This window comes from Elephas maximus, chromosome 20 (genome assembly GCF_024166365.1).
Source record: "Elephas maximus indicus isolate mEleMax1 chromosome 20, mEleMax1 primary haplotype, whole genome shotgun sequence".
NCBI lineage: Eukaryota > Metazoa > Chordata > Mammalia > Proboscidea > Elephantidae > Elephas > Elephas maximus.
In genome coordinates this window covers 45,250,101-45,274,224 of record NC_064838.1, presented here as the reverse complement: position 1 = coordinate 45,274,224, position 24,124 = coordinate 45,250,101, and the positions used below count along the sequence as shown (strand labels likewise).

Sequence of the window (24,124 nt, the reverse complement as noted above, 5' to 3'; positions counted from 1 at the left end):
GGATGGAAAAACACTAAATAGATAATAGATAAGTGGTAACTATGGTGAAGGGTAAGACAGTACACAATACTGGGGAAACCAGCACAACTTGTACAAGGCAAGGTTATGGAAGGTCACAGACACATCCAAACTCCCTGAGGGACTGAACTGCTGAGCTGAGGGCTGTGGGGATCATGGTCTTGGGAAACATCTAGCTCAATTGGCATAACATAGTTTATAAAGAAAATGTGTTTTACACCCTGCCTTGGTGAGTAGTGCCTGGGGTCTTAAAAGCCTATGAGCGGCCATCTAAGATACTCCGCTGGTCTCACCCCTTCAGGAGCAAGGAAGAATGAAGAAAACTAAACATACAAGGGAAAGATTAGTCCAAAGGACTAATGGACCACATCTACCACAGCCTCCACCAGACCGAGTCCAGTACAACTAGATGGTGCCCGGCTACCACCACTGATTGCTCTGACAGAGATCACAATAGAGTGTCCTGCAACAGAGCTAGAGAAAAATGTAGAACAAAATTCTAACTCACTAAAAAAGGCCAGACTTACTGGCCTGACAGAGACTGGAGAAATCCTGAGAGTATGGCCTCCACACACTCTTTTAGCTCAGTAATGAAGTCATTACCAAGATTCACCCTTCAGCCAAAGATTAAAAACCAAACCTGTTGCCATCGAGTCGATTTCGACTCATAGCAGCCCTATAGGACAGAATAGAACTACCGCATAGAGTTTCCAAGGAGCACCTGGTAGATTTGAACTGCCAACCTTTTGGTTAGCAGCCGTAGCTCTTAACCACTACGCTGCCAGGGTTTCCAGCCAAAGATTAGATAGGCCCATAAAACAAATGAGGCTAAGGGGAAACAACAGCCCAGGGGCAAGGATTAGAAGGTAGCAGGGGACAGGAAAGCTGGTAGTAGGGAACCCAAGGTCGAGAAGGGAGAGTGTTGACATGCTGTGGGGTTGTTAACCAATGTCATAAAACAATATGTATACTGTCTAATGAGAAACCAGTTTGTTTTGTAAACCTTCATCTAAAGTACAATAAAAAATAAAATAAAATAAAAAACTTTTGTGAGTCAAAGGATATTATCAAGAAAGTGGAAAAAAAAAGTCTGCTTCTAGGTATGGCTGGCATCTGTCTCTCTCCCAACCTCACAGCATCTTCCTACAGAATGAAATCCTCTTTTCAAATTTACAATCCCTGACAGGGGTGGATGACCCAGTAAGCAAGGTAAGCACAGGCTTACTTGTGCTTACATACTAATCTATAGTGAACAATTTCACATAGATTTCACCCCATCTTTTTCACTACGGATTAGTAAGAAAGCACAAGTAAGCTCGTGCTTACCTTGCTTATGGGGTTATATGTCCCTGGCTGTCTCAGATATGGCTGACAGGCTCTGCCTACGAACAAAAACAAAACCAAACCCATTGCTGTCAAGTCAATTCCAACTCATAGCGATCCTACAGGACAGAGTAGAACTGCCCTATGGGGTTTCCAAGGAGCAGGTGGTGGATTTGAACTGCCAACCTTTTGGTTAGCAGCTGAGCTCTTAACCACTGGGCCACCAGGGCTGCCTATGACAGGGAAGTATTTTTTGCTGCCTCTTCCCTTTCTGATTCAGGGTTCGTCATTGCCTTAAGAGGTTTCTCAAAGTTATACAGGTACAACATCCAGAGTCTTTGTGCTATAACCAAATATCCCTTAGCTCAATTCTTGAACCAGAAGGGCCAGCGTAAGAAGGCATTCTGACAAACGTGGGGTCTGGGACTCCCAACTATCTCCAAACCTTGTTTTCTCACCAGTGAAATGAGAGCAACCTAAGTACTTGTCTCATGGGATTATTGTAAAAATTCAATGAGACAGTGCGTGTCAAACACAGAGCACAGCACCTGTACAATAAATGCTAGCTGCTGTAATAATAATACTAAACATTTCAGATATAATTTAAATTTCATTTAAAACTATTAAATTTAATAATTTGATAAATCATTTAATTAATACATTTATTATTATTATTAAAATAATAATATCTATTTCATGGGATGTGAAACCCCTAGCATAACACTTAGCAGACAGTAGAGATGCAATAAACACTTGCTAAATCGAGGTAAAAGGTAGGTTACAGTTTTCTTCGGAAGAAAATCCTGGTGATCTCCTTCTGAAAAATCAGCCATTGAAAAGCCTGTGAAGCACAGTTCTACTGTGACACACACAGGGTCACCCTGAGTCAGAACCAACTCACGGGCAATGGTGGGGGTGGATGCATGCCTCAGCCAGGCTCCTTGGCCTAGATCCTAAACCTGCTCCCCAGTCCCCATTCAAATGCTGAGGGAAGGTTTAGAACGAAAAGTCCTCTGTTGGTTCCACCAGCAGATCTCCTGCTTTACAGAGACAAGATCTTCCTGGCGGGGAGGAAGAAGAAAGAAACATGGGACTCCTCGAGAAGCAAGCAGAGCACCAACCGACAGAGACTCCACCAGTGATGGGCTTAAAGCCAGGTGCTTTACAGGAGTTATCACAGTCAGTGACAATGCCCTTCCCTCCTCAAAGACAAAGGAATGGGGACTATGGATTCAACCATGCCTTCACATTAGATACATTCCTTTGCACATGTCCACACTCTCAGAGAATGGTCGGAGGAATCATTTTTTTCACTGCAGGAAGTTTCTGTCTCTCTTGGAAAACACATCTCTACCTCTTAGAACTCAGAGGAGTCAGTTTGGATGGACTACAGGTTCTACCTTGCTCCCAGCATCCTCTTGAATTCAAACACAGAGGAGGGCTCCTAGGGAAAGGATGTGGCCAAAGAGCAGCCGTGTCCCTGGAATGTGACAGTTCAGAGCACAGGCAATGTTCAGACTTGCAGCTCAGCTTCCTGATGGTTGTGTGTAGGAGGGATCTGCTCTCTGTCCAAGCTTGGTCTCTGTCTGGCTCAAGACATTTGGGGGTGGGAAGTAATGGGACGGGCCTTCCGGAGACCACAGAACCACGAGGGAGGAAAATCATCTGAAGGGCGGGCCATGCTTGGTCTTGCTCATTAGAAGGGGGCCATGATGAGCACAGTGTGGTGGCTGTCACTGGGATCTGCCCCCACCTAGCCCCTGTGGACTCATGTCTGCCCTGGAAGAGAGAGCTCTCTGAGTAAAACTGGAAAACACTGTGGAATGAAGAGTCGTGGGACCCTGGATCGAGCAACCCAGCCCTGGTAATCCTCCAACTCTGTGTAAGTCCAAGTGGAGAAAAGCCTTTCACTCCTCCACTTGCCACAGACCCTCATGCACTTTGTCACATGGAGAGCTCTAGCATTTGCTTTGGCCAAGGTTGTGTCTTCTAGTGGTGGGTGGAGCACAACTTGGTAGAAGTGGTGATGTCCAGCAGGTATGGCAGTGTCTAGTGGAATTAGGAACAGTGCCCCAAACAGGTTGAAGCAATTGGTGAGAGGAAAGGATGAAGGTGTCCACTGTGTACCCAGTGAAAGTAGAAGCAGTGACCTGGATAAAGCCAGTGGCCAGAGACAGGGAAGGACAGAGGTGCCCAGCAATGGTAGTACTCTGAACAAAGGGCTAATGTCAGAGAGGGACACCGTGTGATGGCTGAGTGGCCTTGGGCTTGAGCACCCAAGAAACTCCTGGAAACTATATGGGGAGGCTTTGCCAGGCACCAGAGTCCTGCACTGTTGGTGGTGGGCAGAGCCATGATGGTCCCAGTTGTTTCATTTTTAACCCTAACCTGGGATGATCCAAGGAGTGCTGGAATATTGTCAATTTCCCAATATTGGAATGGAGCTTGCTTTTTTCATATGGCCTTGAGCACTCACCTCTCTCTCTCTCTTTCTCTCTGTGAGTCTTTGTCTGCCTCTATCTTTGTCTCCATCCCTCCATCTCCATGTCTGTCTCCCACATCTCTATCTCTCTCTTGTCCACTCGAGCTCCCAGTCCCCACACAATGCCTGACTCATAGTAGACATTCAACAAATATTTTTTTTTTAACTTCACATTGTGGAAATTTTCCAACATACACAAAAGTAGCAGGATACTATAAGGGACCCCCATCTGCCCGTCACTCAGTTTCAATAATCTTTCTTCAACAGCCTCACCCACTCCTCCCCCAGGTTATTTTGAAGCAAGCTCAGATATCATATCATTTCATCAGCAAATATTTCTGGAGGTGTCTCTTAAAGGTAATAAACCCAAACCAAACCCATGACTGTCGAGTCCATTCCGACACATAGCAATCCTATAGGGCAGAGTAGAACTGTCCCATAGGGTTTCCAAGGAGCAGCTGGTGAATTTGAACTGCTCATCTTTTGGTTAGCAACTGAACTCTTAACCACCTGCACCACCTGGGCCTGTATACCACTAAAAAAAGACCCCACTGCCGTAGAATCGATTCTGACTCATAGCAACCCCACAGGGGTTCCGAGGCTGTAAATCTCTACGGAAGCAGACTGCCACATCTTTCTCCTCAGGAGACACTGGTGGTTTTGAACTGCCGACCCTTCTTTCGATTAGTAGTTGATTGTTTTAACCCCTGTGCTACCAGTGCGCCTTCTTATTAGCTATAGTCAACAAATACTTTGTGGCTGGTCACGTCTCTTTCTATTTCTCTGTGTCCTTCTATTTTTCTACCTTCTCCTTTCATCAACATCTGTCTTCCTGTCCCCCAGTCTCATTTCTGTTTGCCTTTCTGTTTCTAACTTTATGTCTGTGAATATTTCTCTGTCTCTCTGTGCCTTCATCTGTCAGTGCCTCACTCTCTGCCTCCTTCCCAAGTCCTGTCTTTGTATCTCACAGATACACACACACTCACACATACTCACATATTCACACAAGCACACTCACACACATACACACGTACTCTTTCACACACACAAACACACTCATACCCCTCCCCCCAGGAGAGTCCCCAGGGGAGTCCCACACACACCCTTGACTGAAAGTGAATGAATTCAGGCCTGAAGGAATAAACAAGACCCCTGGCTGATAAGCCTCACCAAAGCACCTTCTGCTTTTTCATGCTATGCCACTTCTGCTGGCTTTCCTGAGACTCTCCTGTTTCAGGGTTACTGACCAGTTACCACTTGCCATGGACTAGATTCCAACTCATGGCGACCCCACGTGAGTCAGAGTAGAACTGTGCTCCACAGGATTTTCAATGGCTGGTTTTTCAGGCGTAGATTCAGGCTTTTCTTCTGAGATGCCTCCGAGTGGACTCGAAACTCCAGCCTTTCGGTTAGCAGCCAAGTATGTCAACTGTTTACACTACCCAGGGTTACACCACCTCCCTCAATAACCCTATACATAGGGAGACAGCCAGGGCCCCCCAAAATTAATGAATGTGAAGGCAGAAACGCACTGCACAAATGTCCGTGGTGTTTGTTACTTTATCTGTTGTCCGAATTAAATTTCTAAAGGAGTGCCCATAGGTGAATTCCTAAAACATCTATAAAGAAAGTTGTAGAACGCTGGTCAAACAAGTGTTACTTTACATCCATCACAGGGATGGTGCTCGGTTTTGAGAGAAACCTTTTGTAAAGTCTTAAATTAATTATTAGAGCTAGAGGCATCCAATTCAGTGCTTTTCAACTCTTTTGAGTAGTGAAATTCTTTTTTGAGTAAAATCTTACATAAAACCCAAATATATTAAGTGAATAAAGGCAGAATTTGTTTAGTTTGTGTGGGCTGGGGAGTAGAGGAAGGATGCTATAAAAAATAATTTAAACAGCAACAACAAAAATAAAAACCGACCAGATGAAATCTGTTTTGCAAAGAAGCAAACCGCAACCTGAGGTGGGTGAAGTGATCCACACAAGGCCATGTGATGTATTAGCTGTAGAACCAACAGCAGAATCCAGCTCTCCCTTAAATGCCTCCTTGCTTACTCCTGGAGTCTCGGCACAAACGATTAACCCACTCAAGTGCTAAATGAAAGGCTGGAGGTTCGAGTCCACCCAGACGTGCCTTGGAAGAAACACCTGGTGCTATGCTTCAAAAAAAAAAAATCAGCCATTAAAAACTCTATGGAGCAGGTCTACTTTGACACACATGGGGCTGCCATGAGTTGGAATTGACTCGATGACAACTGTTTTCTTAGCTTACCCCTTAGAAGCAAGTTCGGAATTTTAGGGAGGCCCTGGGTCTGGGCTTTTCTTTTGTTCAGGTAGTCATTTTGGCAAATGTACTGAGCTGAGTGGTGATTGGGGAGCTTTCAAGTTCCAGCCATAACCTGAGCCATGGCTCCTTTTTTTCCTGGGATTGAACATGTTGGTTGGCTTTTTAGCAAATGACTAATGGCAAAATGACTTTAGAATCTGGTTACCAGGATCAGAGTTGTAGACTATGATGCTGCCCTTTATGGGAGTGGCCCTGGGCTTGCAGGAAGGTGATTCCTGAGTGTTTCGATAATAGAGCCAGAGAGTCAAAGAAGAGACAGTGAACCTCCTTGACTGAGAACCTCTTGCTATGAACCAATTTGAAATGGAAATGCTGAGTGGACACGAAGGAACATGTTTGCTTAGAGGCACTTTAAACATTTGATCCATTTCTGAGACCAGGCTTAGAGGAGCACAGCTACCCTCCTGGGACCTCAGCATAACTGTGAATCTAGGAGACACTCAAAATTCTCACTGGTGGGACGTGTGCACTTCTAGGGGCAGCTGCCATAGAAAGCTGCTAGAGAGGTAAGAGGCAGCAGTCACCTGGTTCACAATTAAGGTTAATTATACATAAGTTCTTGGAGGGACTGGCGGTTCAGTGGTAGAATTCTCACCTTCCATGCAGGAGACCCAGGTTCACTTCTTAGCTACCACCCGTCTGTCACTGGAGGCTTGCCTGTTGCTGTGATGCTGAACAGGTCTCAGCGGAGAGTCCAGACTGAGACAGACTGGAAAGAAATGCTTGGCGATCTACTTCTGAAAATCAGGCAATGAAAACCCCATGGAGTACAACGATTCAATCCACGGCAAATTATGGAAATGGCGGAGGACTGACAGTGTTTCGTTCTGTTGTGCATGGTGTTGCCATGAGTCGGGGACAAACGTGACAGCAGCTAACAACAACAACGACAATAATAAGTAAGCTTGTAGGGAATTACATTATTCTGGGTAGCTGAGAGAGGAGCCCTAGTGGTACAGTGGTTAAAGCGCTTGGCTGCTAACCAAAAGGTCAGTGGTTGGAACACACCAAGTGTCCTGTGGAAGAAAGATGTAGCAGTCTGCTTCCATAAAGATTTCTAGTCTTAGAAATCCTACGGGACAGTTCTACTCCATCCTATAGGGTCACCATGAGTCGGAATTGATTCAATGGCAATGGTTTTGGTTTGTTTGTTTGTTTAGTTTTGTGTAGCTGAGAGTACCTTGGCTCAAAGTTGGACTCATTCGGGAAGGACCGATGAGATGTACTGGAAAACATGTGAGTATCAGGGCCAGAAAGACAGTATAAATCCATCACTTTCTAGCTGAGTGATTTTGAGAACATTACTGTACTTTATCCTACTAAGCCTCAGGTGCTTATCTATGAAATGGAATGAAGCAAGCTTGCAAAGCTGGTGTTGCGATGCCCACTTTATTAATGAAGAAATTAACTAAGACCCAATCTCGCTTACCTGGTGAGGGCCCCAGTTGAGCTGGTTCTTCACTTGGCTCCTGGTCCGCATTTTTTCTATCATCCCATGATGTCTTTTGTCTAATCTCAAATCAGACAATTGAGAACACGGTAGCCAAGAAATATTGCATTAAAGACAGCCAAGATTCAAATTTATAGGAAAGAAAATAGATTAGTAAAGAGCTGGGGGTAGGAATAGGAATTAACAGTAAATGTGCATGAGGGTGCCTATTGGGGAGATGCAAACATTGTAAACTTGAATTATGGTGATGGTTGTATTAATTACCACCCCACAAATGTGCTAAAAGTCATTGAATTGTACACTTGAAGGAATTTTATGATATGTAAAATATACCTCAATAAAACTGTTTAATAAGATGGGATTATAAAATACTTATTTTATTAGAAAGAATTGTCTGTTTTACCAATCATATTTGGAAGCAATTAGTTTATTTCTTTTTAAGTGTGTGTCATGCAATTATTGACTTTTTTAGCAAAAGGTCTGCTTCCGGTCAATGTACCTCATTGTCAGTGGAGGCTTGCATGTTGCTATGATGCTGAACAGATTTTGGCTGAGCTTCCAGACTAAGCTGGACTAGGAAGAAAGGCGATCTACTTTCAAAAATCAGCTAGTGAAAACCCTGTGGATCATGATGTCTGATCCACAGCCGATTGTGGGGATGGCGCAGGACTGGGCAGTATTTCATTCTGTTGTACGCGGGGCCGCCATGGGTCAGGGGCTAACTCGACAGCAGCTAATGATAACAACCATTAGGAACATGGTTAATATTTGCCTCATTTTGTTATATTCACTTATGGAACCCTAGGTTGACAGCCATGAGATTGGTTAATATTAGAAGTAATACGTGTAAGGAAGCTGGCATGGTGGTTGGCACCTTGTGGGCCCTCACAAACGGCAGGTTTAGAGACCTGGAAATTCTTGTATATCCTACAAAGGATGACTAATTAGTAGCCTGCAAGGCTGTTTTGACAATTAGCAATTCTGTATTAAAGCCCCTACCACACTGCCTGGCACTCAATAAACTGAGTCTAGAAAGCCTTGGATTTATACTCATTCTGGTCCTAAAGCTCATATGTTTTCCAGTACACCTCACTGGCCCCTCAAAATTAGTCCAACATTGAGCTGAGGTACTCTCAGCTACACAGAGTAATGTGATTTTCCACAAGCATACATGTTATTGTTGTTGGCTGTGGTTAAGTCGCCCCTAACTCTTGGTGGCCCCATGTACAACAGAACCAAACACTGCCTGGTCCTGCACCGTCCCCATAATCGGTTGTGGGTTGGATTGTTGTGGGGTCAGTGGCCCTGGGTGGGACCTCCGCTGTGCAGCAGAAACATTTCCCAGGAGTCTCCCTTGGGCCCGCCCCACACTCCCAGTCAGACTGGACAAATCATGACCTTCTTGAAGGGTGAATTCCTGTCCACCGCACTGTCAGTAACTCATAGGAGCATTCAGTCACTAGTTCCTGTCCACGAAGGATGGGAAGGGGAAAATTTCCAGCAACGTTGTATTTTAAGAAAGGGCGGTGCCTGTGGTGTTGCAAATGTAGAGTTATAGTTAGTGTTTTGTGGTGGCTGATTCCATTCCTGAATTTGATTAGATTCGAAAAGTTGAAGGAGCAATTCTTTTTTTTTTTTTTTTCCCTGATGTTGTTTAAGGGGGGTGATTTTCCTGGTTCGGTGACGCTAGTACATTTTTCTGAGTGGCTTTACCAAACATTTATTCTGGCTGGTGCCTTGAGAGCAACAGCCATTCTGCATGTTGGTATGTGGGATGGCATATTACTCCAGTCTAAAAAGTATTGTATATATTCAGGGTCTCGTTTTTGGAGAAAGTGTAAGGCTTTGCTAGCAATGCCCAATGATCGATCACCAGAAATCTGTGCCTCTATTGGAGGCTGCAACCAGGATTAAAGTAGAAAAGTGTGAGGACCCAGGTCAGCCCACTGTACATGGGGTGTTACTCACAGATTTGACTTCTCTGCACCAGATTCTTATGTCCATGTCTGGGACATTATTGCTCTTCGCTGTCTTGCACGTGACTGCCTCTCTGCCACTGTGGGGATGCTCCTGGTGTGTTTTGTAGGTTATCCTCCTAGCCAGCCATTGTGTTATTTAAGGCACTTTTATTGAGTGTCTTCCCTGTGCCAGCTCTTGTGCTGGGCAGTTGCACTACTGTTAGCTGACTCAGTTTCCACAGCAGCCAGTTGAGGTCAGTACACCTTCCTATCTATCACAGCTCTCTAATATTGTTGTGTATACATCAATTATATTAATATATATACACAGCAATATAAGAAGCCCTGATGGCGCAATAATTAATCACTTGACTGCCAACCAAAAGGTCGGTGGTTCAAACCCGTGCAGTGGCTCTGTAGGAGAAAAGACCTGGCGATCTGCTCCCATTAAGATCACAGCCTAGGAAACCCTATGGGGCAGGTCTACTTTGACATATGGGGTCACTGTGAGTCAGAATCTACTCCACGGCACACTACAACAATAACAATATACATAAATAGTCCAAGTTGTCACACTCTAACCACTTTATTAGCAGAAAGCCTTGTAAATTTTCCTCCAAAATATCAAATCCATCCTCACGACATTTGCCTGTAGGAGATCAGGGTGGCAGAAGCCTTGCTTGAAGCTGAGATCCTCAACTGCTAGCCCCCATCATCCTTACCTGTCTCTGATTTCAGTGTTTTCAATGTCTACTATGCTGCCTGGGCAGTGGGGGGAGCTGGAGACGGGTGGCAATAGTTGTCCTTCTAGCAGAATCACAGGAATGTGGTTTTTGCCAAATCTTTCACTCCTGCCGGCATTGGGGTCTTACTCCCCACCAATACATCCACGGCTGAGCTGCCCAAGCTCAAGTGGAGACATGTTCTCTCTTTTCCCCATGACTTCCTGTGGTGAGAAAGAAGATGCTTATTCTGTAGGGGTCTGAGCCCCTATCGTCACAGCTCTTTCATCAGTTACAGCTCTTTCTATGCACACACATGGCTGTTGGGTCTAGCACATACTCTTGGGGTGGTGGATCTGGCTATATACTGTACCTGGGACCAGGAATCTCTTCCAACAAGTTCTCAAGAACTTGTTGAATCCAGCTAACTGGTACAGACTTCCCCAAATCCTCAAAGGGCCCATTGCCCCTTCCTGTAATTCTTTTCTACAATGTAACTCACCTCTAAACCTTGATGGCAAGTAGGTAGATGACCAGCATCGCAGCCCTTTTTCTCTCAGAGGCTTCATGATCTTTGGTAAATTTTAAGAATGCAGAGAGGTGTTAGGGGAGGGCCCTGGCTGACTCCACTGGGCACCATTCAGTCCTCAAATCCCAAAGGATGTACTGGAAGAGGGATCATGCTGAATTCCATCCACCCACACCTTCTGACTCCCGAGTCTTGAGTACAGATAAAAAAAACCCAGGCTCGCAGAGAGAAAACTAAGGCTCAAACAGGGTAAGCTACTGGCCCAAGCCAGTATGTGCCAGAGCAATGATTTCTTAAGAGCTTTGCATCATTTCACCTGGTATCCAGAACCAATTGTGGTTATAAGAAAGAAGAAAACCTCAGATGTGTTTAAGGCCCTTTGTACTATATACCATCTGTCTGACTTAGACTGGGTTCCAGCAGAAACAAAGGAACAGGGTTGGAATGCAAGTGGCTTATTTAGGAGGTGACCTCAGAAAGCATTGGTAGAGGGATGAAGGAGTGAGACAGAGAAGGGAAGACCTCACGGAGCACATTAATAAGCAGGTTACCTTGGGAGCAACCAGGGCTCAATACTTTCAGGGAAGCTCTGGGAGATTGTGAAGAACAGAGGTTCTCAAACTTGAGCATGCATCAGAATGCTTGGAAGGCAGGTTAAAACATAGGTGACTGGGTCCTACCCTAGATCTGAGGTGGGTGGGACCTGAGAACTTGCATTTCTACCAAGTCTCCAGGTGATGCCCATACTGCTGCTCCAGGGACCACACTTTGAGAACCATGGTGAAGAACATGCCTCAGTGTAGTCCCACCCAGGAGTGAGAAGTTAGGGTATTTATATGCCGACTCCCATCTGCCATTGGCTGCAGGCTGCTTCTGGAGTGGTTAACTCCCTCTTGCCTGTGTGCCAGCTGAGCATGGTCCTGCTGTCAGAGAAAGCACTTAGGCCGAGAGTAACAGGCACTTGTAGTAAGGAGCCACAGGGCTGTTTGGGAGCAGGGAGTGCACCCACAGTGCTGGCTACACCACCTACAGGAATAGTGTATTTCTGTGGTGAAATCACAATACCCTGTATTAGAGAGGTAGCGTCCAGCCCAGTCCAGTTGTCATCAAATCGATTCCGATTCATGGCGACCCCATGTGTATCAGAGTAGAACTGTGCTCCATGGGGCTTTCAAGGCTGATTTCTCAGAAGCAAATTGCCAAGCCTTTCTTCTGAGATGCTTCTGGGTGGACTCCAGCCTCCAATTTTTCAGTTAACAGCCATGCACATTAACCGTTTACACCCCCCAGGGACTCCAGAAAGGTTGAAAGAGAACTAAAATGGAGAGGCACACAAAGGGTTAGTGACCCAGCTGCTCTTGCACTCATGGCTGTGTGACCTTGAATAAGGCTTTCACCCTCTCTGAGCCCTCAGCTGGAATATTTCCAAAGCCACCGTTAGCTTGAAAACTCCCTGATTCTCTGACAATGAGATACAAATTACCACGCTCAATCACAGCTAGGAAAGAATTCAGCCCCAAACAGGGCACTGAGAAAAAAACAACCTTGGCATTTGTTGCCCCTACTCAGTCCTTCCTCTCAGAATGCTCCCTTTGCCCAGGGAGTAGACTCCAATACCCTGAAGCTCCCTAAGGTGGGTCTCCTGCATGGGTCTTTCAGGGCCCTGGTCCCCAAGCACCAGGCTCACTGCCTTCCCTTGGCTCCTTGGGAGGTGTATGAAGCATTAATGAGGCACTTAGTCTCAATCAGGAAGGACTATAAGACTATGCATTTTCTTTTAATGGGTTATGCGGTTAAAATAATAAACTGTTTCATCTTTTCATTTAGGGTAGAATGATGTATGAGGGCCAACTCAATTGTTCCCCCACTTCCTGTTCCTTGCCTGAGTAGCCTGGGAATGGCCACTGCCTGGAGGTTGAACTTTCTGGGCACCTGGGTGTAAAAGGCAGACCTGGCCTTCCCCAGGATGCTGGGAAGGGCAGAGTAGGCTCAGATTAGGGAACCCTAAAGCTCCTGCCAGCGGTATAAAAGAGACAAGTAAGATTCAGATTCAAATAAGCCAATATAGTAGGCATCTTTGGGTTTTGTTTCAAAGCAGCCAGACCCCTTTTGTCAGAAGTGGCTCCCCATTTTTCCTGAAAACTCTATAACTCCCCATTCTCAATCCCAATGGCTTGGGATGATAAGGTCAGTTTCAGGTCAGTATCATCAGCGTATTTCCTAACTCTGGGCCAGTCCAGTGACTGGCTCAGTGATGAGCACATGACCTAAGTCATCCAATCAGATGACTTTCTGGGACTTTTGCTGAGGCAACCCAAAAAGAGCTTGGAGCTGTGAGGATGAAAATCTGAGGCTTCTTGTGGCCACCTGAGGGACAGCCTGCCTGAGAATCGAGGCAACACAAAATGAAGCAGAGCCAAGAGCTGGAGAAAGGCAGCGTCTTAGGGACATTATTCAAGGGCCTATATGCAGTTATGGTGGCACAGTGGCTAAGAATTATGGCTGCAAACCAAAAGGTCGGCAGTTCGAATCCATCAGCCACTCCTTGGAAACCCTATTGGGCAGTAGTACTCTGCCCTATAGGTTCACTATGAGTTGGAAGCGACTCGACAGCAATGGGTTTGGTTTTTATATTTAGTTATACCTGATAACTGTGCCTACTCTAGACTTTTTAAGTATGTAAGCCAACAGATTCATTTCTACCCTTAAGGCATTCTGTCTCTTGCTTCTGAAAGAATTGGTTCTAGCACATCTGTGTTCACATTATACCATCTGCCATAGCTAGTGGCATAGGTTAGATAAAATCCTGCCCTAATTCAAGACTTCCACTCCTCCTCTGACTCTCAGGGCCCCCTTCCAGTGGTCACATTCCACAATTTTAATCCCAGTGCTACGTCATCCTGCACAGGGGCTGCTAAAGGATCTCCTGTCCCAAGTGACAGAAAATCCTAGGATCAAGATTCTGGATCTGTTCATTCACTTAGCACGGTCCTATCTCCAAGAAGACCGCACTGTGCCTGACTCATGAAAAATCCAAGGTGCTTTGGAAAATCTCACAGCAACCTCTTCAGTTGTCAAGATTTTCCTGACATCTCTGAGTATGAAATCTTCGTACTGCCATAAATACCTGTTACTGTTTGACTTGTCTTAAAAATATGGGGTTGAAGGCCAGAGTAGCAGCAGGATTGGAGAAAATATTTCAGTGAATCATTGGAAGGTATTTACTAACCGTTTCTGAGAGAAAAGAGCCAGGATCTTGGGACCTTTGTCATGACTATTCAATGCCATGGGAGCATCTCTGCTGGTCCCCCAAGCAGCAATGTCCTCCTGTCCTTCAAGGTTCAGTCCCATTTGGCCCCTTGTCTGAAGCTTCTCTAGGCTCACAGGCAGTCAGATGGCTTCTTTGTTGGAGTTCCTCTGCCTCATCTTCAGGAACCCAGAGAGTGAGTGGGGAGGCCTAGATCATGGTCCCATCCCTTCAACGGCACTCTGTGACCCAGTCTGCCATCTTTGTGTTTCCTTGGTCCAAGGAAGACCTGAGCTACTCCAAGGGGGATGTGTGTGTGTATGTATGTGCAGGTGAATGCAAGAGCATTTCTATACATGTGGTTCCCCTTGCAAACAGACCCAAGCATAGTGCCCAAAGGCCTCCCCCACACTATCAGAGGGTTAGAGAAGAGGTATAAGTTGCTTCTTAGAAAGCACTCTCTGCTTATACCAAAAAAAAAAAAGGTGTCTTTGAACGGATTCTGACTCAGCTAACCCATGTGTGTCAGAGTAGAACTGTTCCAAACAGTTTTCAGTGACTGATTTTTCAGAAGTGGATGGCCAGGCCTTTCTTCCAAGGTACCTTTGGGTGGATTTGAACCTCCAACCTTTCAATTAGCAGCTGAATGCATTAACCATCTGCTACTACCCGGGAATTACTTGTCTGCTTATAGGCACTTGTTAGTTTCCACAGGGATGGGAAGCCACTTTGTTCTCCCTGCCCCATAAGAGTGGCTGAAAGTTCTTTTTCTGACACCTGACCTGCTGCCAAGCTCTCCTGAGCCTCCCAACTTTTGTATTGACAGTTCTCAGAGCCAGGTCACCCCTCGTCCATTCCCTCTCCTTTCAAATAGGTGTGGGGGAATCCATCCCAGGTAACACTTTCTTGTCCAAAAGATGCATTGACCTAATCCTTGTGGAGCACTGATGGATAATAGGTTTGATTACATTTTTATATCCAACTTCTGATTGGCTTCTAATCCTAAATAAGGAGTAACTAATGTAGAGAAGAAAACCCTGGTGACGTAGTGGTTAAGTGCTACGTCTGCTAACCAAAGGGTCGGCAGTTCAAATCCGCCAGGCTCTCCTTGGAAACTCTATGGGGCAGTTCTACTCTGTCCTATAGGGTTGCTATGAGTCAGAATCGACTCGATGGCACTGGGTTTGGTTTTTTTTTGTAATGTAGAGAAACTTGAGGATCTTCAGAATCGCTTTTCCGCTCCACTGTAACTTGAGCTTCAGTCCCTTTCAAAATATTTTTCCTCTAAGGCTTGAAGAAATCTGATTAATTCATGTTAACTTGATTTAGCTTGTTTAGTAGCTGTATGCCCCCAGACCACACCACTTATTTTGGCTGCCCACTATTCCAACCCCATTTTCCTACATTTAGGGTCTTCTCCATCAACCTTGTTTCACACCATAGCAGCCGAAGAACCACAGGTAGGTGGCCTATGCTTGATCCATCACAATCAACCTCCCCATACTTTCAGTTGGGGCCTAATGACCACAAGAATCAGGAACAGAGGAGAATTAATTGTTTCTGATGGTGTGGGGTCAGTGTCTGGTGGCCAATTACCAGTAGTAGGGTGTCCCTACCAGTCTATTTTTTTTAAATAATTTTTATTGTGCTTTAAGTGAAAGTTTACAAATCAAGTCAGTCTCTCACACTAAAACCCATATACACCTTGCTACGCACTCCCAATTACTCTCTCCCTAATGAGACAGCCTGCTCTCTCTCTCCACTCTCTCTTTTCGTGTTCTTTTCACCAGCTTCTAACCCCCTCCACCCTCTCATCTCCCCTCCAGGCAGGAGATGCCAACATAGTCTCAAGTGTCCACCTGATCCAAGAAGCTCACTCCTCACCAGTATCCCTCTCCAACCCAATCCATGTCTGAAGAGTTGGCTTTAGGAATGGTTCCTGTCCTGGGGCAACAGAAGGTCTGGGGGCCATGACTACCAGGGTCCTTCCACCTACCAGTCTATTTTTGTGATGTTACGTTGGCTGTGATTCAATCCTCTAGACATCCCACTAATTCTATGAGCTGCCCTATGGATTGCGTTTTCTGGTTACATCATTCAGTCAACATCATTCGGAATCCATATCTGCCACATGCAACAAAGAACCCCAGTAAAGAGCTAATATTTGCTTTCTCTTCCCCCTCTCCCTTAGTTCACAGCCCAGCTCCGCGCATTGCCGGCACAGTCCTTGACAATCTAGCTCATTCTCTCCTAAGGCAGCATATACATTCCAGCACCTCCTCTGGAGTCTCACCACAACCTGACTGAGCTTGCATCACATAAAATTAGGAGGACTTTCCTGTCTGGTTTTATATTTGCTTATTTGTTTTTTGATTGGTTGTTTGTTTTTTATTTTTGCTACAAGTATCACCCAGGCAGGTCGTTGATAGAAATGGGATGATGCTTCTCGCCCCAGGTCAGCCTGCCCTGCAAGACTTTCTCTGTCAGTCTGACTCAGGGGTAGCTGGGCATTTGTCTCAGGGTCCGTGGAATCACCTGCACTTTGTAGCAATCCAAAGAGAAGCAGCGATGGCTTGAATTACAGACCTGAGGACTCTGTTCAGAGGCTTTGTGTCTAGAAAGGGGCCCAGCTTACTCAAAACCAGGAGTGTTAGAGTTGAAAGTGTCTAAAGAGACTTCTCATTATATTTTTGGGTAAAGTGAGGCTTTTGGGGAAAATGGTTTAGTCTGAGTCACATGTCAAGTTAGCAACTGCTAGTGATAGATCCCTGGTAACTTTCTACCTAACTAACCAAGTATTTATAATATCCATTCAGCCTACTAACATTTCTTTCTTCCATTTCAAGCCTTTCTTTTTCTCCTTTTGGGCAGATCTGTGGATTAAGTTCTCTTCTCTAGGGGCCAAACATTTCTGCCCACAAAAAAAACAATTTTTTTTTTTAATTTAAAAAATGTGTTGATGTTGTTAGGTGCCGTCGAGTAGGTTCCGACTCATAGTGGCCGTATGTACAACAGAACAAAACACTGCCGAGGTAGGTCTGCGCCATCCTCACAATCGTTATGCTTGAGCCCATTGTTACAGCCACTGTGTCAATCCATCTCACTGAGGGTCTTCCTCTTTTTCCCTGACCTTCTACTTTACCAAGCATGATGTCCTTCTCCAGGGACTGATCCCTCCTGCTAACATGTCCAAAGCATGTGAGACTTAGTCTCACCATCCTTGCTTCTCAGCAAATACAAGCATTCTGGTTATATTTTTTCCAAGACAGATTTGTTTATTCTTTTGTCATTATTCTTCACCAACACCAGAATTCAAAAGCATCAATTCTTCTTCTCATCTTCTGTCTTCCTTATTCATTGTCCAGCTTTCACATACATATGAGGTGATCGAAAACACCATGGCTTGGGTCAGGCGCACCTTAGTCTTGAAGGTTACATCTTTGCTTTTTAACACTTTAAAGAGGTATTTTGCAGCAGATTCGCCCAATGTAAGGCATTCTTTGATTTCTTGACTGCTGCTTTTATGAGTGTTGATTATGGATCCAAGGAAAATGAAACCCTAGAAAACTTCAATTTTTTTCTCCATTTATCATGATGTTGCTTATTGACCCAGTCGTGAGGATTTCTGTTTTCTTTGTATTGAAGTGCAATCCATACTGAAGGCTGTAGGGGTTTGATCTTCATCAGTAAGTGCTTCAAGTCCTCTTCACTTTCAGCAGGCAAGGTTGTGTCATCTGCATACCGCAGATTGTTAATGAGTCTTCCTCCAATCCTAATGCCCTGTTCTTCTTCGTTATAGTCCAGCTTCTCAGATTATTTGCTCAGCATACGGGTTGAATAAGCATGGAGAACAGATACAACCCGAACGCATACCTTTCCTGATTTTAAACCACAAAATATCCGTTTGTTCTTTTTGAGTGACTGCCTCTTGCTCCATGAACAGATTTCTCATGAGCACATTTAAGTTCTTTGCAATGTTGTCCGTAATTTATTATGATTCACACAGTCAAATGCCTTTGCATAATCAATAAAACACAGGTAAACATCTTTCTGGTATTCTCTACTGTCAGCCAGGATCCATCTGACATCAGCAATGATATCCCTCTTTCCACCTCTTCTGAATCTGGCTTGAATTTCTGGCAGTTCCCTGTCAACACACTGCTACAGTCGCTCTTGAATGATCTTCAGCAAAGTTTTACTTGCATGTGATATTAATGATTTTGTTCAATAATTTCCGCATCCACTTGGATCACCTTTCTTGGGACTAGGCATAATTATGGATCTCTTCCAGTCAGTTGTCAGGTAGCAGCTGTCTTTTAAATTTCTTGGCATAGACAAGTGAGCGTTTCCAGCACTACTTCCATTTGTTGAGACATCTCAGTTGGTATTCTGCCGATTCCCAGAGCCTTGTTTTTCGCCAATGCCTTCAGTGCAGTTTGGACTTCTTCCTTCAGAACCATTGGTTCCTGATCGTATGCTACCTCCTGAAATGGTTGAACATCAACCAATGTTTTTTGGCATAGCGGCTCTGTATTCCTTACACCTTCTTTTGGTGCTTCCTGCATTGTTTAATATTTTCCTCATAGAATCCTTTGCTATTGCAACTTGAGGCTTGAATTTTTTCTTCAGTTCCTCCAGCTTGAGAAATGCCAAGAGTGTTCTTCCCTTTTGGTTTTCTATCTCCAGGTCTTTGCACATTTCACTGTAATACTTTACTTTGTCTTCTCAAGTCGCCCTTGGGAATATTTTGTTCAGCTATTTTACTTCATCATTTCTTCCTTTTACTTTAGCTACTCAATATTCAAGAGCAAGTTTCAGAGGCTCTTCTGACATCCATTTTCATCTTTTCTTTCTTTCTCGTCTTTTTAATGACCTCTTGCTTTCTTCATGTATGATGTCCTTGATGTCATTCTATAACTCTTCTGGTCTTTGGTCAACAGTGTTCAATGGGTGCAATCTATTCTTGAGATGGTCTCTAAATTTAGGTGGAATATACTCAAGGTTGTACTTTGGCTCTCGCGGACTTATTCTAATTTTCTTCAGTTTCAACTTGAACTTGCATATGAGCAATTGATGATTGCTCCGACTGATGATATTGAGGTTTTCCATTGTCTCTTTCCACAGATGTAGTCTATTTGATTATGTGTATTCCATTTGGCGAGGTCCATGTGTATGTATAGTCACTGCTTATGTTGATGAAAAAAGATATTTGCAAGAAGAAGTAGCTGGTCTTGCAAAATTCTATCATGTGATCTACGGCTTCATTTCTATCACCAAGACCATATTTTCCAACTACCAATCCTTCTTTGTTTCCAGATTTCGCATTCCAATCATCAGTAATTATCAATGCATCCTGACTGCATGTGTGATCAATTTCAGACTCCAGAGGTTGGTAAAAATCTTTAGTTTCTTCACTTCGGTCTTAGTGGTTGGTGCATAAATTTGAATAATAGTCATATTACTGGTCTTCCTTGTGGTGCATGGATATTATCCTATTACTGACAGCATTGTACTTCAGGATAGATCTTGAAATGTTCTTTTTGACAATTAAAGAAATGCCATTCCTCTTCAATTTGTCATTCCCTGCATAGTAGACCATATGATTGTCCAATTCAAAATGGCCAATGCCAGTTCATTTTAGCTTGTTAATTCCTAGGATATTGATATTTATGAGTTCCATTTCATTTTTGATGATTTCCAACTTTCTTAGGTTCATACTTTGTATATTCACATTCCAATTATTAACGGATGTTTACAGCTGTTTCTCCTCACTTTGAGTCATGCCACATCAGCAAAAAAAAAAAAAAAAAAGCTTGACTCCATACATATCATTAAGTTTGACTCTACTTTGAGGAGGCAGGCTTCCCCAGTCATCTTTTGAGTGCCTTCCAGCCTGAGAGGCTCATCTTCTGGCACTATATCAGACAATGTTCAGCTGCTATTGATAAGGTTTTCACTGGCTAATTCTTTTCAAAAGTAGACTGCCGGGTCCTTCCTCCTAGTCTGTCTTAGTCCGGAAGCTCAGCTGAAACCTGTCCTCCCTGGGTGACTCTGCTGGTATTTGAATACTGGTGGTATAGCTTCCAGCATCACAGCAACACATAAGCCCCCACAGTATGACAAACTGACAGGTACGTGGGGGAAAAAGTGCGTATCAGAGATTATTACACATGATTGTCTTTCTTGGCTTTTGCTTATTCTTTCTGGGCCTGATCAAAACCTTCAACTTTTCAATGGAAGGATCAAGCATAGGATGGGCTTTCATCCCAAATTCCTTGGGGCTGGGAAGAGTGTCTGTTTGCCAAGATCAGTAAAAGAGGTTTAACAAATCCAGAAGCCTAGAGGTGCTCTGCTAATCCCTGAGCTGCATCTACTGAAGACCTAGCAAGTATTTGATTAGTCTAATTCAAGCAGACAGGTGGCTTTGATCACTCAAACTGAAAACTACCGACTCTGGATATAGAACCCTCTAAAGGTAATTGCTGCTTCTGATTTTTTAGAGAAATTTCAGGAGGATCCCAAGGACAAGGAGGTGTGGGAGGAAAGGAGGGAATAAAGAGGCAAGCTGAAACCACTTGGCTTGGTCTTTTGGTATCCAGTAAGTACTGTACATGGGGGTGTCATGAATCAGAATTGACTTGATGGCAACAGGTTAGTTAGTTAAGTATTCTAAGGAGTCCCTGAGTGGTGCAAACAGTTAACACACTTAGCTGCTAACAGAATAGTTGGAAGTCCGAGTCACCCAGAGGTGTCTTAGAAGAAACGTCTGGCAATCTACTTTGAAAAATCGGCCATTGAAAACCCTATGCAGCACAGTTCTACTCTGACACTCATGGGGTCAACAGGAGTCAGAGTCAACTCCTAGCCACCGATGAAAAGTATCTAAGCAACAATTCTCTGCGTGCTAGGCCCTGAAGCACAAATGAGAATCTTATGCAGGGCAGGAAGCAGGAAGTCTTGGGGTTTTCTAAATACTTCTAATTCATAGATATCCCACTTTCCTCCAATGAGAACTACCAGTCTGTAGTATTGGCCATATCCAGGAGTCAAAATTCTTTGTTCTATTCTTAAACTTCCCATGCCATGAACAGAAGATCAGCCTGGGGAATAGTCCAGGGCTATGGAACTCTTTTCTTCCTCAGGGGAAGAGTCAAAAGATACTGGCTCCCTCAATTTACTCTTCACAGGTGGCCTTTCTAACTGCCCTGGAGATCTTCAATTGAACATCAAATGCCAAAGTTACTGATTAACTTATCAGTCGTAGCCCACCTACTGCCACAAAGAACTTGAAAGAACTCACAATAAAAGCACGTAAGATAGTTTGGGACTACTGCAATAAAGATAAGAAAGAGACTGGGCATTATATAGAGAAAGAAGACCATTGTTTCATTTACTAAAGGTGATTGTTACTTCAAGTGAGTAGTAGTTTAGCTTTGAACTTCCTGGAATTGGGAGTAAAAGGGAAACTTAATGGATTTCTTACCCACGTCATTGATCAAAAGATGCACTCCATTTTATCAAGGAGGATAAATTCTGAAAGACCAATAAATATAGGTCCAGCTAATTCTTTTAAATAATAACATAATATCCCATAGTATGGACACCCCACGATTTATTCAACAAGTCACATATTGATGGACTTTCATGTTGTTTCTAGTTTGATGTTTTTTTTTTTTTTCTTTTTGGACCACTCTGGGCAATACCTCAATATCCGAGATGCATTGTCAAATAAGAAAACTGGAAGCAGAGAAAAGCAATGACTCCATTTTTAAACAAAGGATACAAAACACACTCACATATCTGTATACATTTTTATATGTTTGTATGGTGTGGAGAAATATGTGGAAAGAAATACCAAAGTTGCCAGTATTTATTTTCAGTTAGAATTTGCTTTGATTGCAAGTAACAGAGACTGGAAAAAAAGAAACTTTAAAAAGACGATAATCTCCACTGTATGTAGAAGAATCCAAGAGGTAGGTAGTCCAGTATGACAGGTCTACAAAGTTACCACAGACAGAGGGTTCTCCCAGGTCACCCTGCACTCTCCCATGATGTGGCCCTTGCCCTCACAATCCAGCCCTTGTCCTCATGGTCCAAGATGATGGCTAGAGCTCCAGCCATTATATCCACATTCATGGCAGCAGAAAGGAGGAAGGAAGAAGGGAAAGAAAATCTTACCTTTAAAGGTAAGTCCCAAACGACATTTCCACTCTCCTCTCATTGGCCAGATTTGAGAAACATGACCAGCTGCAAGCAAAGCTAGAAATGTAGTCTTTTAGCTGGGAAGCAATGTACCAGCTAAAAATTGGAGTTTGTTAAACTAAGATGAAGGGGCAGAATAGATACTAAGAGGTCTCCAACAGTCTCTACAACAGCAATCTTGAGGTAGGAATGAGGAAGTGAAAGGGTCAAGTAAGCAAGGAATGAAGAAGCAAGCAGGTAGAAATGGTTAAATGTATATATTTTTCCCATAAATATATATTTTTCCACAAATACATATATATTCACATACATATTTTTTCACAAATATATATATGTTTGGAAACCCTGGTGGTGTTGTGGTTAAGAGCTATGGCTTCTAACCAAAAGGTCGGCAGTTTGAACCCACCATAGAGTTTGAAACTCTATGAGGCAGCTCTACCCTGTCCTGTAGGGTCGCTATGACTTGGAATCAGCTCGACTTCATAAATATACATATTTTCACAAATATATATATATATATACTTTTTTCACAAATACATATTTTTTCACAAATATATTTTTCACATATACATATTCACAAATATATACATTTTTCACATATATACATATTTTTCACAAATATATATTTTTCACAAATATATGTTCTTCACAAATATATATATTTCAGAAATATATATATTTTTGCAAATACATATATTTTTCACAAATACATATCATATGTGTTTCCAAAAATGTATATTTTTTTCCACAAATCTGTGAAAAGATTGTGGAAGAAACAATAACAGCCTTATCAGCCTTGTCAGTGTCCTTTCTCCAGCAGGATCCTTTCTCCAAACAAGGTAGGACAGGGATAGTGTCTCCTTACTGTGAATAGAGTCCCTTCGGTTGTCTTGGTTCAGATGTTAGGGGCTTCCTGCTCTCAGAAACCCTAGGGAGAAGGGGATTATAGTCAATCCCCAGGGTGTGAAGGATGAGGGCCAAGATGAGAAACCCCATGCCTCGAGCTCTCAAGCACTTGCCTGGTGCCGCAATGGTTAAGAACTCGGCAGCTAACCAAAAGGTCGGCAGTTCGAATCCACCAGGCGCTCCTTGGAAACTCTATGGGGAGGTTCTACTCTGTCCTTACAGGGTTGCTGTGAGTCAGAATCGACTTAATGGCAACAGGATTTTACAAGTTAGACCAGCCACAAGCCACTTCCCAAACTTGGGCTTCGGTTTCGCCACCTTCCAAACCAAGGGGTTTGATCTCTAAGGTCCTTCCAAACTCAACAGTTCTGAGTTCAGCATGAGAGCAGAAGTGCCTTGGATGGGTGTCTTAGTGGATTTCCCTAGAAGCAGAGTCTGAAAGGGGAATTTGGGTGCAAAAGAAGGAGGGGACAGGACAAGGAAGGGGAGGGGCCCAACTTATGTGGTCTCAAGTAAATCTAGCCTTGGCCTGAGTCTATTGAAGGTTCAGGAGCATTAATGGCACCAGAGTTGCCCCCTCTGAGGCAACCAAGAGCTCTATACCCCTTATTAGTAAATCAATCCCTACTGGCTGTTTTGGATGGGGGTGCGAAGCCTACTGGGCAAGGGGAGCTCTGAGGGCAGTTCTCCAAGAGGGCAACTATGAGCCCTAGCAGTCCAGCACAGCAGCTGGGGGAGGGGCGAACCACAGCCAACAATGGCAGGAGATACAAGCATTAACTCTCTCAGTGCTCTACATGGAAGAGCCTTGCTGGAGAAGCACCCCTGGAGAATGGAAGAGAGATACAGCTTTCAGAAAAACCCGCCCCATTCATTCCATGGATATGATTGAGCATCAACCACCAGCCAGACACTGTTTTTGGTATTGGAATATGAT

The 24,124-nt window shown here is 43.9% G+C and overlaps 1 long non-coding RNA gene across 1 annotated transcript in view; it reads left to right on the top strand.

Annotated features, from left to right (window-relative positions):
* The first annotated feature begins 3,195 nt into the window (after nt 1-3,195).
* The window catches only part of LOC126064196 (uncharacterized), a 39,328-nt gene continuing 18,399 nt past the window's right edge, over nt 3,196-24,124 (top strand). Inside the window, exon 1 of the long non-coding RNA XR_007514458.1 lies at nt 3,196-3,223. This is a non-coding gene — a long non-coding RNA (uncharacterized LOC126064196). The remainder of the gene's footprint in view (nt 3,224-24,124) is intronic.